General features: G+C 33.2%; 1 protein-coding gene across 9 annotated transcripts in view; it reads right to left on the reverse strand.

The window, feature by feature from the left end:
• The window catches only part of FERMT2 (fermitin family member 2), a 60,866-nt gene that overhangs the window by 27,852 nt on the left and 20,005 nt on the right, over positions 1-13,009 (reverse strand). The gene's annotated exons all lie outside the window — the stretch shown is intronic.

Consider the following 13,009-nt stretch of genomic DNA (forward strand, 5'->3'; position numbering starts at 1 on the left):
CATGAATTACAGGAATTGTTAGTCAATTCTCAATTCTCCCTGAAACTGAGCTAAAGAGTCAATGGAATCCTAAAAATTCCAACTTGCTCTTTTGTACAAGTTGATTATAAAATTTATATGGAAATGAGAACAATCCTAGAGTAGGCAAAGCAATTTTTAAAAAAAATAAAGTCAAGGGACTTATACTACCTGATTTCAAGACATCATAAAGCTACCATAATCAAGACGGTATAGTTATTGGCTAAATAATGAAAGACATCTAGATGAATGGAATAGAAGTGAGGACCAGGACCCAGCAACAGACCCATATATAGGTGGTCAATTATTTTGAACAAATGTGCCATGGCATTTCAAGGGGAAATGAAAATCTTTTCAACAAATTGTGTTGAACAAGACAGCCATATATATTTTAAAAAGACCATTATTCCTTACTTAACACAATATGCAAAAATTAATTCTGAGTGGATCATAGATCTAAAAAAATATATAAGTAGACAAATATTTCTTAGACAGGGGACACATACACACAATTCCTACAAAAAAATGTCTTTTATTTTTTTAAAATAAGCCAAAAACAAAAACCTGCTCTTTGAAAGATACTGTTGAGAAAACAAAAAGGCAAGCTGTACATGAGACAAAATATTCACGAACATCTGACGATGGACTTGTATCCAAAATATATAAAGAATCCAACAACTCAATAATAAGCAGACCAATGAGGTAATGATTTGGACAAGCACTTCACCAAAGAATGCATAAGAAGGGCTAAGCAACACATGAAGAGGTGCCCAACGTTACTGGTCAGGAAAATACAAAGTAAAACCACGAGATGGCATTACCCATCAGAGTAGCCAATATTAATAAGACTGATAATACCCTGTGCTGATGAGAATGTGGAGGAGTAACTGGAACTCTCATACCCAGCTGGTGGGAATGTGAATGTGAAGTGAATCAATTTTTAAAAAAAGTTTGGCAGTTTCTTATAAAGTTAAACATATACAACTCAAACATTCATTCCTAGTTATTTACTCAAGAAAATGAGAAGCACATTTGTAATAGTTTTATACATAAAAGCCAAAACTGGAAATAACCCAAATGGATAAACAAAATGTTATATTTTCATGTCTGTGGTATACTCATGCAATGGAACACAACTCATCAGTAAAGATAAACTATCGAGACATGCAATAACATGAATGTATCTCCAAACCATTCTACTAAGTACAAGAAGCCAATCAGAAAATGTATATACTGTATGATTCCATTTTTAAAATTCCAAAAAATGACAACAAATCTATAGTGACAGAGCAGATCAATGGCTGTCTGGATAAAGTTTAAGGGCGGATGGGAATTTCTGCATCCTGATTCTGATAGTTTCACAGATGTAAATATTTATCAAAACTCAAACTGTATACTTTAAACAGGTACCATTTATATTGGTTATACCAAAATAAAGTTAATTTAAAAAATACAGAGCTTAAAGGGATGGAGTGCCAAGAAAAAAAAAGCGCAGGGGAGAAGCACTGAGTCTATGAATTACAATGTTTGGCAGCAATGCACTATGTGTCAGTGTATAAACAGAGTAGACAACAAAATACAAATCACTGCAGAACTTGTAATGCTATAGAGTACTAGGTTACTGATCAAAGTTTTACATGTGGCATTTTGTACTTTCAGGAGTCCAAAACATCCACTAGATTCAATCCAGTATTACAAATTCAGGAAGCTTTTTATGTGTAGGGGACCTGAGAGTAGGATGGATTATACTCCTACTGGGCTGATGGGGCAAATTTGAGGGAGAAGCGTATAGCTGAACTACCTGGATTCAATCTCAGCTCCACTATTTATTAGCTGTGTGACTTTAGGCAAGCTAATCAGCCTGTCAGTGTCTGAGTTTCCTCATCTGCAAAATGAGAATAATAGTACACCTAAAGAGGTTGTTGTAAAAATTAAATGATTCATAAGGGTAAAGTCCTTTGAACAGGGAAGGCACAAAACATGTACTTTGTAAGTATTAGGTATTAATGCTTTTCTCTAATTTTAAAAATTATACAATCATTTGGCAATTACAAAAGTATAAAAAATCAAGCCCTTTAAAACCTGTTCTTGAAAAATAGAATATGACTATGTAAATAGTGATCATTTTAACAGATGTATAAAACTGTGTAAATATATAATTTAACCATTCTTCTAATAATGAACCCATTATAAATAATGGTTCTACGAACATTTACATACATATTTTTCCACATTTCAGAAATTCATTGGAGTGGAATTACTGAATCAAAGGTTATAATTTTAAGGCAAAAGTGGAGCAAGATGAGCACAGGCGTTATTTTTTAAAGCTTTGCTTGGTATGATTATCTACATAGAACCAAATCATCATTTCCTACCTAGACTACTTGGAAAATAAAGAAGATTTAACATTCTAAGAGACCTAATGATTTATGAGTTGTACTTTCAATTCTCAGTGTACCCTCAGTTTTAAATGCCATCACTGCCCATATTGAGGGGAGGAGAAGCATTTCGAAAATCCAAGCCTCTGAATAAACAGTTGTCTATAATGCTTTAGTATTAAGTGGAAGTAGGGTGGTGGTGGTGGTGGTAATCACTCTCTCCACCCATTCAGTCCACCAAACTAAATCATGTAATGATACGTGGTAAAAAAAACTGAAAAGTATAGGATATAAATGAATCACACCTGAGAGATACAAGACACTTCTGACACAATTTATCATTGTCAAGTTTAATGGAAGAGAGAAAAAACAAGCACGTATAATTTGAAAAGGCCTCCCAAATGTTTCTGGTCTGACTCTTCTACTTAAGAATCACTGCATTACATGATTTATCCTTTGAGATTTTTTTCTTAGGTTATTTCCTGTCTAGCTCACAAACCAGATATTAATGTTAGTAAAAGAATGAATATTTTAACTAGCTTTTAGTCAGTCTTAATTCTATGTGCCCATGAGAATTGCCTGTGAAGTTAAAAATAATATTGAAAATAATGTTTGGGCCACATTCCCCGATACTCTTAGTGGCTCAGAGCTTCCAGCAGCTTGTTTCATAGAAACTCTCACAATGGATGTTATCTAGATTATTGTGATCATTTCAAAATATATACAAATTTTGAATGATCATGTTGTACACCTAAAATTAATGTTACATGTCAATGATATTTCAATTAAAAAAAAAACTCTATATGTAATTCTGATTCCAACTTCTTGAGAATTAGCAGCTTAGGGGAGGGCAGAGAAGCATGACATCTTATTTCTCCAAATAATCACTGCTGCACATGAACTCTATAAATAAGTGGTTTTCATTTCAACAATAACAAAAAAGGAAGGTAAGCCTACCCCATCACATAAGATACTAATTATTTCATTGATATAGGAATTTAGGACTTATTTACTCTGCCTTGTGTCAAGAAGGAACTAAACTAGGGAATTTAGCAATCTGAATCACATGTTTAGTAAGAGTGGGCCTCGTGAAATGTTTAAGTAAGATTTATACTAAAATAAGCTTTATACTAAAATAAAATACACCTAGAGGATTATGAGAAATAAAAACTTTAAAACGAGTAAACCAAAATATGCTATTTTTCATTTATGCTAAATTTTATAGTTCAATAATAAAGACAAACTAGGACTTCAGACACTACACAAAGCAATGATCCAGAACCTCTTTATAACAGAAACATATACTAAATAGCAATGAAATTTAATGCTCAAAGTCAATATAATGTTATCAAGACAAATCTAGTGAAAGAGAGACTAAATAAATGCTATACATATCAAAAACTATGGGGCTGAGAAAGTGGGATCAGGAGCAGAGACGTCTCAGGAAAGATAACATTCAGGATTTACTTTGAAAATAAATTTTTCTCAAGTTTCTGGTTAAAGATGTACATTGAGCTTGTGCATTTATTTCACTCCTTTATAAATACATACAAAAAAAATTAAATGAACTTATAAGGACAAAGAAAAAGAGAAATCATCAGATAAGAAAATGTCTGAAAAAATCTGGGATACAGAAGCCAGATGGCAGACTAGTAAATGACTTGGCAGAGTGCAGAAATATAAAATCAAGGTGTCTGATGAAGGAAATACTAATGGGAAACATGCTGATACACCATGCCGAACATCAAGCATAACCAAGCAGTGAAAACAGAGAAACATGGAAAATGAATCCTGCTCTGGTATTCCTTTCCTGCTCCTTACTGGATTAAACCTATCCTTCAGATTGAACTGGATTAAACACAACCTTTAGGATTCCTTAGAGGAGAGAACCTTAACAGCTCTACAGAAAGAATCTTAAATAGTAACATCTGAAAAAGCTTGCTCAATGTTTGAATACCCTACAGAGGGGTAACAAAGTAAACCCCACTCAGCACAGAGCTTCTTATTCCTATGGGATAGTTTTAGTGCCCCATCATTAAATGTATGAATGGACAGTCAATGATTGACAGACGTTTGAGAAAAGCTTCTGTGGTAGGTAAAATTCTAGAGATATACCCATAAAATTCCTGTCCCTGGGTATACTATAATATACTATTCTAGAGACTATTGTAAAGAGACTTTGCAAATGGAATTAAGGCTACTAACCAACTGATTTTAGGGAGATTATCTGGATTCGTTAGGTAGGTATAATGTAATCACAGGAGGCTTTCCAAACAGAAGAGGAAAGCACAGAGAAGAGATGAAACAGAAGGACCGTCAGATAGATTTGAAGAAAAGAAGGATTGAATTTGCTGTTGCTAGCTTTGAAGATGGAGGAAGGGGGCCACAAGTCAAGAAATTTTGGAGGCCTCTAGAAGCTGAGAATGATCCTTGGCAGATAAACCAGGAGGAACTTCAGTGCTGCAAGCACATGGAACCAAAATCTATGATGTAGAATAATTCTTACTCAGCCTTAAGGAAAAAACACAACCCTGCTGACACCTTAATTTCAGCCTTATACACTTCTAAGCAGAGAACCCAGATGAGCCATGCTGTGCTGGGACTTTTAACCTACAGAAACTGCGATTTGTATTGTTTTAAGCTGCTAAATTTATGGTAATTTGTTATGACATCAATGGGAAACTCAGAGATTCTAACACGAAAGAGACCAAATGAAAAGAAAAACTCAGGGAAACAGACCTAATACAGAGAACGGAAGAAAAAAAAAAAAAAAACCTCTCGATTACAATTCTCAGAAAGATAAGACAATGACATCTATGAGAAATGAACAGGATGTTTTACAAAGAACAACCAGACATTAAGGAAGAGATCTTGGACATTAACAATGGGGGGTAGGGTCCTTTCCCTTTTTTAAAAAACTATTTTGTTGAAGTTTAACTCATATAGAGTCCACGAATCTTCAATGTATTCATGAACACATGGGTAACAAATATCCAGATCAAAATATGAAACACTGAAAATTAAAATTTGATATCCACAATAAAATCCAATTGTAGAGATTTAAAGTTAGGTAGAGGATCAATCCAAGAACAAAGTCTGACTAATTACTAGTATTGGATCAAATATGAGAGAGAACAGAGAAAACAAGGGGAGGAATTAGGGCACATTACTATAAAATTTCAAAATGGCAGGAAAAACAAAAGATCCTAAAAATTTCTAGAGAGAAAAAGCAATCTACAAAGAAAGGATGAAAAATAAAAATTAAGAACACTATCACCACTATCAATAACAACACTGGAAGCTAAAACACAACTGAACCATAATTCACAATTATGAGGAAATATAATTTTCAACCCAATGATTCTATCAAAGGGCAAAATAAAGACATTTTTAAATATAACATCTCAAAAATTTATATCTCATTTACCTTTTTATTAGTACACTGATGGAGGACACAATCCACTAAAATAAAGAAGCAAATCACCACTGAGGCAAATGAACGGATCAAATATGAGAGAGAAGACATTTCCCTGGACAAAGATTAAGGGAAATCCCAGGGCTATGACTGTACGTACTGACCTAAAAACATCCACCCCAGATTATTGGAGCAGGATGACAGAGGGGCTTCAGAGTGTCTTTACGAAGAAAAATAGGGGAAGAGATTGTATCAGATAATGTATTTGATCATGAAAATTATAGAGAATGTGGAATAAGAAGAATCAGCAAGAGATACAAGTTGAAAACTAAGCAATGATAAAAACATATGTGATAGGAAAAGTAACAGTATACCAAAAGGAAAAGTAACAGTATACACTTTGGTTCAGCAGGTAAAACCATACACCCTGTTAAAACAATGTATTCAATGATACTGACTTAACTAAAAATTATAATAGTTCTAATAAAAGGGGGAAAAAGTTGAGTAAAAAGTGAACAGATATCTAAAACTGATAAATCAAGAAATAACAGTATAAGCACGTTATTTATAATTATGAAACAAAGTCAAACACTAAGAGTAGAAAGTGGGAGGTGATATGATTAAGAGCTGGAGAAACGGCAAAAAAAAATGGTTTTAACCTTTCATCTATTGCTTTAATAAAAATTTGAAAAATGTTTCTGCTTACTGTGTAAAGAATGTATTGGAATGAACAAGAATGAATAAAAGAGACTTTAGGAGGGTTTTGGAACAATCTAGGGTAGAGATGGTGGTGATGTGGTCTTACTAGAGCAGTAGGGGTAGGAGAGATAGAAAGATTCAAGATATATCTTAGAGGCAAAATTAGCACTTTTAGGAGACTAATGAGATGTGCAGGTGAGGAAGAGTGGTGCTAAGGATGACTCCCAAGTTTCTTGTTTGTGTATCTGGGATGGGGGTACCTTTTGCTGCTATGGAAACTTCTAAGGGGAAGAGTGTAGAGGAAGGAGTACAGAGATCTGGGAAGAAATGCCATGAGCTCAGTTTTGAACATGTTCAATTTGAAATTTCTGTGAAAGAAATGGTCTTCTTATAGGTAATGCTTCAATGAGTACACGATGGTTTTCAAAAAAAGTATAATGCTGGAAAAAAATCAAGGATAAATTAAAAATGGGAGGTCTCAACTAAGATGGAGTAACAGGGACTTGATTTATTTTCCTGTTTTATTTAACCAGTAAGAAAAGAAAAGAAAGGTTTTCAGACCTCAGACAAGAAGCACAGGAGAGAAGAGAAAAAAAAAACAGGAGTCCTTTAGGTGTACCGGCCTACTGCCTAGAATTGTACAGGGCGAGAAGAGGGCAAATAGTCAGGTCTTACTGCCTGAGAGATCTGAGACAGAGTTCAAGAAGGCCAAGAAATGGCTAGAATTTGTGGATTGGAGCACTGGAGAGAAGGGAGCTCCACCAAGAGCGCTCTGGAGATGTGCAATTTATCTGCTAGCATCTGGCTAAATACTAATCTGTACATTTGTGAGAGGCCTCCTACTATGCAGAGTATTTAGAGGAATTCCCAGAAGGAAATTAGTCTCAGACTAATGGTGGCTCTGGACCTACCTTAACAAAACTTAAAAGCAAGCATTAAAACGATCCAATTGATTCCAATTTGATGGTTGACCAGAAAAAAAGGCAAACACTACTTAAAAGAAATTCAGCCACCAATGACGTAAAATGTAAAAATTCAGCCACCAATGACGTAAAATGTAAGAGTCCAGTATTCAATGAAAAATTACCAGGTATAAAAGAGGCAGGAAAATATGACCCACTACCAGGAGTAAAGGGGGGGGGGGGCAACAGAAGCGAAAATAGCTACGATGACAGAATCAGTAATTAAAGATATTAACATAGCTATTATAGATATACTTCTCATGTTAAAGCAGAAGAAAGCATAACATAATGAGAAACATGAAAGATTTATATATTTTTCAATGGCCAAAATCAAACTTCTAGTGATGAAAAATACATCTAAAATGAAAAATACACTAGGTGGAATTAACAGCAGATGAGCAGAAGAGAAGATCAATGAACTTAAAATGAAGTGCGGAGAATAAAGACTGAAAAGAGAAAAAAAAACCACAGCATCAGTGACTTTTGGAACAATAATCAGTCTAATATACATGAAATTAGAGTCCCATAAAAGATGAGAGGTGTGGGAAGGGATGGTAAAACTTATCTGAAGAACTAATGATTGAAAATTATCCAGATTTGATGAAGACCATAAACTCACAGATCAAAGAAACACAATAAACATAGAACAGAATAAACTATGCCAAACACATTAGAATTAAATTGCTAAAAACCAGGATAAATTCCTAAAAGGTTAACAGAAAACATACAGAGGAACAAATAAAAGAGCAATAACAGACTTCTCTGAAATGACATAAACCACAAGATGATAGAAAGACATCTGTAAATTATTGGAAGGGGGGTGGGGGAAGTCTAGAATTCTTCACTCAGCTGCAATATCAAAAATTAAGGCAAAAATCACAATTTTACAAACAAAGGGTGAAAAAAATCGCTACCAACAGACCTGCACTATAAAAAGGTCATATGGAGTCCTTTGGATCGAAGAAAAAGGATATCATGTGTAAAGTATCCTCACAAAGAACACTGAAAAATGGTAAATGTGTGAGTAATTACAAAAGACCATTTTCATTATTTTCTAATACTTTCAAAAGGTAGTTATTGTTTGAGAAAATACCACATGGTGGGTTTTAGCAAATATGAAAGTAAAACATGACAATAGCACAAAGCACAGGAAAGAGAACTGAAATATACTCTTATAAGGTTATTATATTATGTGTGAAATGATATTATTATACTATTTGAACACAGACTATGCATTAAAGTCCTATGCTGTAAACAGTAGAGCAACCAACCACTAAAAAGACAAAACAAAGATAATAGCTATTATGGCACAGGTGGGGATAAATGTAATCATAATGACAACAACAAACCCTCAATTCAAAAGAGAGAAACCACCAAAAAAAGGAACACAAGAAAATTAAAAAAAAAAACATATAAAAAATACCAAGATGATAGATTTAAACTCAACCACATTGACAACCACATTAAATATAAATGGTCTACACAGTTTAAAAAGGGATGGGATTATCAGAATAGATAAAAAGGCAGTCCTAGTTATATGTTGTTTATAAGAAATTTAAAAACAGATTAAAAGGAACAAGATAAGAAAAGATATAGTATACATTATATAATAGTTATCAGACAAGGTGTATTTCAAAGCAAACGGCAGGAATATAGAAGGTCATTTCATAGTGAAAACAAGTAAATTCTTCAAGAATATAATTCTAAATGTATGTAGACACTAATAAGAATATTTCAATAAAACTGATATAAGTGAAAGGAGTAAGAACAAATCAACGATTTTAGCTGAAGATCTTAACATCCCTTTTTTATCAACCAACTCGATTTGTCATTTTTAGAACATTCCCACCCAATAAAACTATAAATTATTTTCACATGCACATAGAAAGTTTTATGTTCTTGAGATAAACTTCACTTGATCATAATGTGTTAACCTATTTTATATATTGGATTCAATTTGCTAAAATTGTTAAGAATTTTTGAACAAAAATTTATGAACAAAAATCAGAGATCATAAACTGGTCATAAAAATGAAAACTTGTTCTTTGAAAGACACAATGAAATTAAAAGATAAGCCAGACAGTAAGAAACTATTTGCAAAACACATTCACTAAATTTTCTGAATCCAGCATATGCAAATATGCTTACAACTCAGTAAGATGACAACATATTTTTATGGGAGGCAAAGGATTCAGAAACTATACCAAAGACTATACATAGTGGCAATTAAAACGCATGAAAAGATACACAATATCATTAATCATTAGGACAACGCAAACTGAAATCACAAGAAGATATTACCCCACATCCACTAGAATAGCCAAAACTAGGAAATCTTACAAGTAGTTTGAGTTTCCATTTATTTTTCACTTTTAGCTTTATAGAAAAAGTAACCTCTATTGTTTTTGTTTTCTTCACTCTACAATAAGTGGGATCATACAGTATTTATCTTCCTTTGTCTTATTTATTTCATTTAGCGTAATGCCCTTCAAGGTCCTATTCATGTTGTCACAAATAGCAGGATTTCCTTCTTCTTTATGGCTGAATAATATTCCATTGTGTGTATGTATCTGTGTATATGAATGTATATGTATACACATATATACACACATCTTCATTCATCTGTTAATGGACAATTAGGTTGTTTCCAAATACTGGCTATGGTAAATAATGCTGCTATGAATATGAGGGTGCAGATATCTCTTTGACATTTACCCTGGTGTGGGAGGGGAGACCAGAAATATACCTAAATAAATATAGTCAACTGATCTTTGGCAAAGGAGCAAAGGCAATACAGTGGAGAAAAGATCATTTAAATTTTTAGTCTTTTAAAAGAGTAACATTTATTAACATTATGTAAGTTTCAGATGTACAACTTTATAATACAACATCTGTACACTCCATTGTGTGCTTACCACCCAAAGCCTAGTCTCCTTCCTTTTATCATTACATATTTGGCTCCCCTTTATCCTTCTCCCACCAATCTTCCTCTCTGGTAACCACCATTCTGTTATATCTATGAGTTTACACATTCAAGTTTTCATGTGGGCATAAATTTAGAATCAGCTGAATAAATACCTAAGAACACAATTGCTGAATCATATGGTAAGACTGTTTAGCTTTGTAAGAAACTGCCAACTATCAGATAATTTTTCAAAAAATGATGCTAGTACAACTGGACATCCACATACAAGAAAATGAATCTAGACCCAGACCCTACACCTTCACAAAAGTTATCTCAAAATGTATCACAGACCTAAAATGTAAAATGAAAACCTTAAAACCCCTAGAAGATAACATCGAGATGACCATGGGGTTGGCAATGACTTTTTACATGCAACAAAAGCATAATCCACAAAAGGAATAACTGATAAGCTGGAGTTCATTAAAATTAAATTCTGCTCTGTGAAAGAAAATGTCAAAGATAATAAAAAGACAAGCCACAGACTAAGAGAAAATATTTGCAAAAGGACAGTTATACAAAATATATAAAAAACTTTTAAAATCTAACAATAAGAAAACAACCTGATTAAAAAATAGGCCAAAGACCTCAACAGACACCTCACCAAAGATGTACAGATGGCAAATAAGCCTATGAAAAGATGCTCCATATCATATGTCATCAGAGAAATGCAAATTCAAATGAGATACCACTATTCCTCCATTAGAATGGCTCAATCTAGATCACTGAAGATACCAAACGTAAGTGACAATTCAGAGCCACAGGAACTCTCGTTCATTGCTGGCATGAATACAAAATGGTATAACTACTTTTAAAGACAGTTTGGTGTTTCTTATAAAACTAAATATATTCCACCATATGATCCAACATCACACTCCTTAGTATTTACCCAAAGGAGTTGAAAACATAGGTTTACACAAAATTCTGCATGGGGATGTTTATAGCAGCTTTATTTATAATTGCATAACTTGGAAACAACCGAGATGTCCTTCAGTAGACTATATAAATAATCTGGTACATCTGGACAATGGAATATTTTTCAGTGCTAAAAGGAAATGAGCTATCATGCCATGAAGACGCGAAAAAAAAACAAATGAATATTACTAAGTTAAAGAAGCCAATCTGAAAAGGCTACGTACTACATGATTACAACTGTACTACATTCTTGAAAAGGCACAACTATAGAAACAAAGAGATTAGTAGTTGCCAAGGGTTGAGGGAGGAAGAGAGTAGGCAGAGCACAGAAGATTTTTAGTGCCGAGAAACTAATCTCTGTGATATAATAATGACAGATACATGTCACTATACATTTGTCCAAACCCACACACTGTACAACACCATGAAGAAACCTAATGTAAGCCACTGACTCTGGATAAAAATGATATGTCAATGTAGAAATGTATGACTCTGGTGTGGGATGTTGACGGTGGGATGTAGGGTAAATAGGAACTCTGTACTTTCTCCTCAATTTTGCTGTGAACCTAAAACTACTCTAAAAAATAAAGTTTATATTATTTGTCTATTTATTAACAATTGATAAACAGGCAATTCAAATAAGAAACTTAGATTCGATGGCCAATAAAGATACAAAAACGTACTTAACTTTATAAACTAAAACGAAATACTGTTATTTTTTCACTCAGAGATGCAATCACTAAAAACTGATGATAATATGGAGCAAGGTGTTTTCGTACATGGTGAGTTGAAATGTAAAATGGTAGAAACACTTGGGAGAACAATTTGACAGCACTATGAAATGAATCATGTATATTTAAAACATGGCAACTTTACTTTTTACTTCTGAGTGAACACTCAAGAAATTTCTGCAAACACATATAAAACTGTTCAAGAAAATAGCCAAACAGTGATGGCAATAACATATATTGTTTGGGGGTATATATATACGCACAGATATGAATATATGCATATGTGTGTGTTTATGTATTTTTAAAAGTACTAGAAGGATACACACTAAACTTATGAATAGTATAGCTACACAGTATAGTTGCTTTTTGAAGGGCAATTAAGAAAATGACTTAAGAACTTTACTTATATTATTTTGATTTAAAAAGTTTGGCAAAATAATATCAGCTATTAATTCTAGATAAACAGGAAGTAGGCATTTGTTACATAATTACTTGTAGTTTTCTGTATTTTAATTTTTTCTTAAAACTTCCATTAAACATAAAAATCATTATAATTTCAGTCATTAGATCAAAGTAGCAATGTCAATCTACCTGTATCTCCTTCTAATCTACAGCACAATAAAGTTATATATTAGTGATAAAGACAATAGTTCACATTTTCTCCGATGGTTGAATACTTCCTGTCATATGATATAACTGGGTCACCCAAAAGTAATCTACATCTCATTTCACAAAGCATAAATAGAATTACTACAAGAGTATTCAAAAGTTAGACTGGTAAAGGAAGACAACACTTATAGTCATTTCCTTAGGAGCTGTGTCAGGCCTTCGATGAAGGAAGTGACATAATTTGCCTGAATCACTAAAATCAAAATAATGACTTATGTGAAGGAAGCACTGTAAAACCTACATCCCTCTAAAAATAATAC

This window comes from Rousettus aegyptiacus, unplaced genomic scaffold (genome assembly GCF_014176215.1).
Source record: "Rousettus aegyptiacus isolate mRouAeg1 unplaced genomic scaffold, mRouAeg1.p scaffold_m13_p_3, whole genome shotgun sequence".
Classification (NCBI taxonomy): domain Eukaryota; kingdom Metazoa; phylum Chordata; class Mammalia; order Chiroptera; family Pteropodidae; genus Rousettus; species Rousettus aegyptiacus.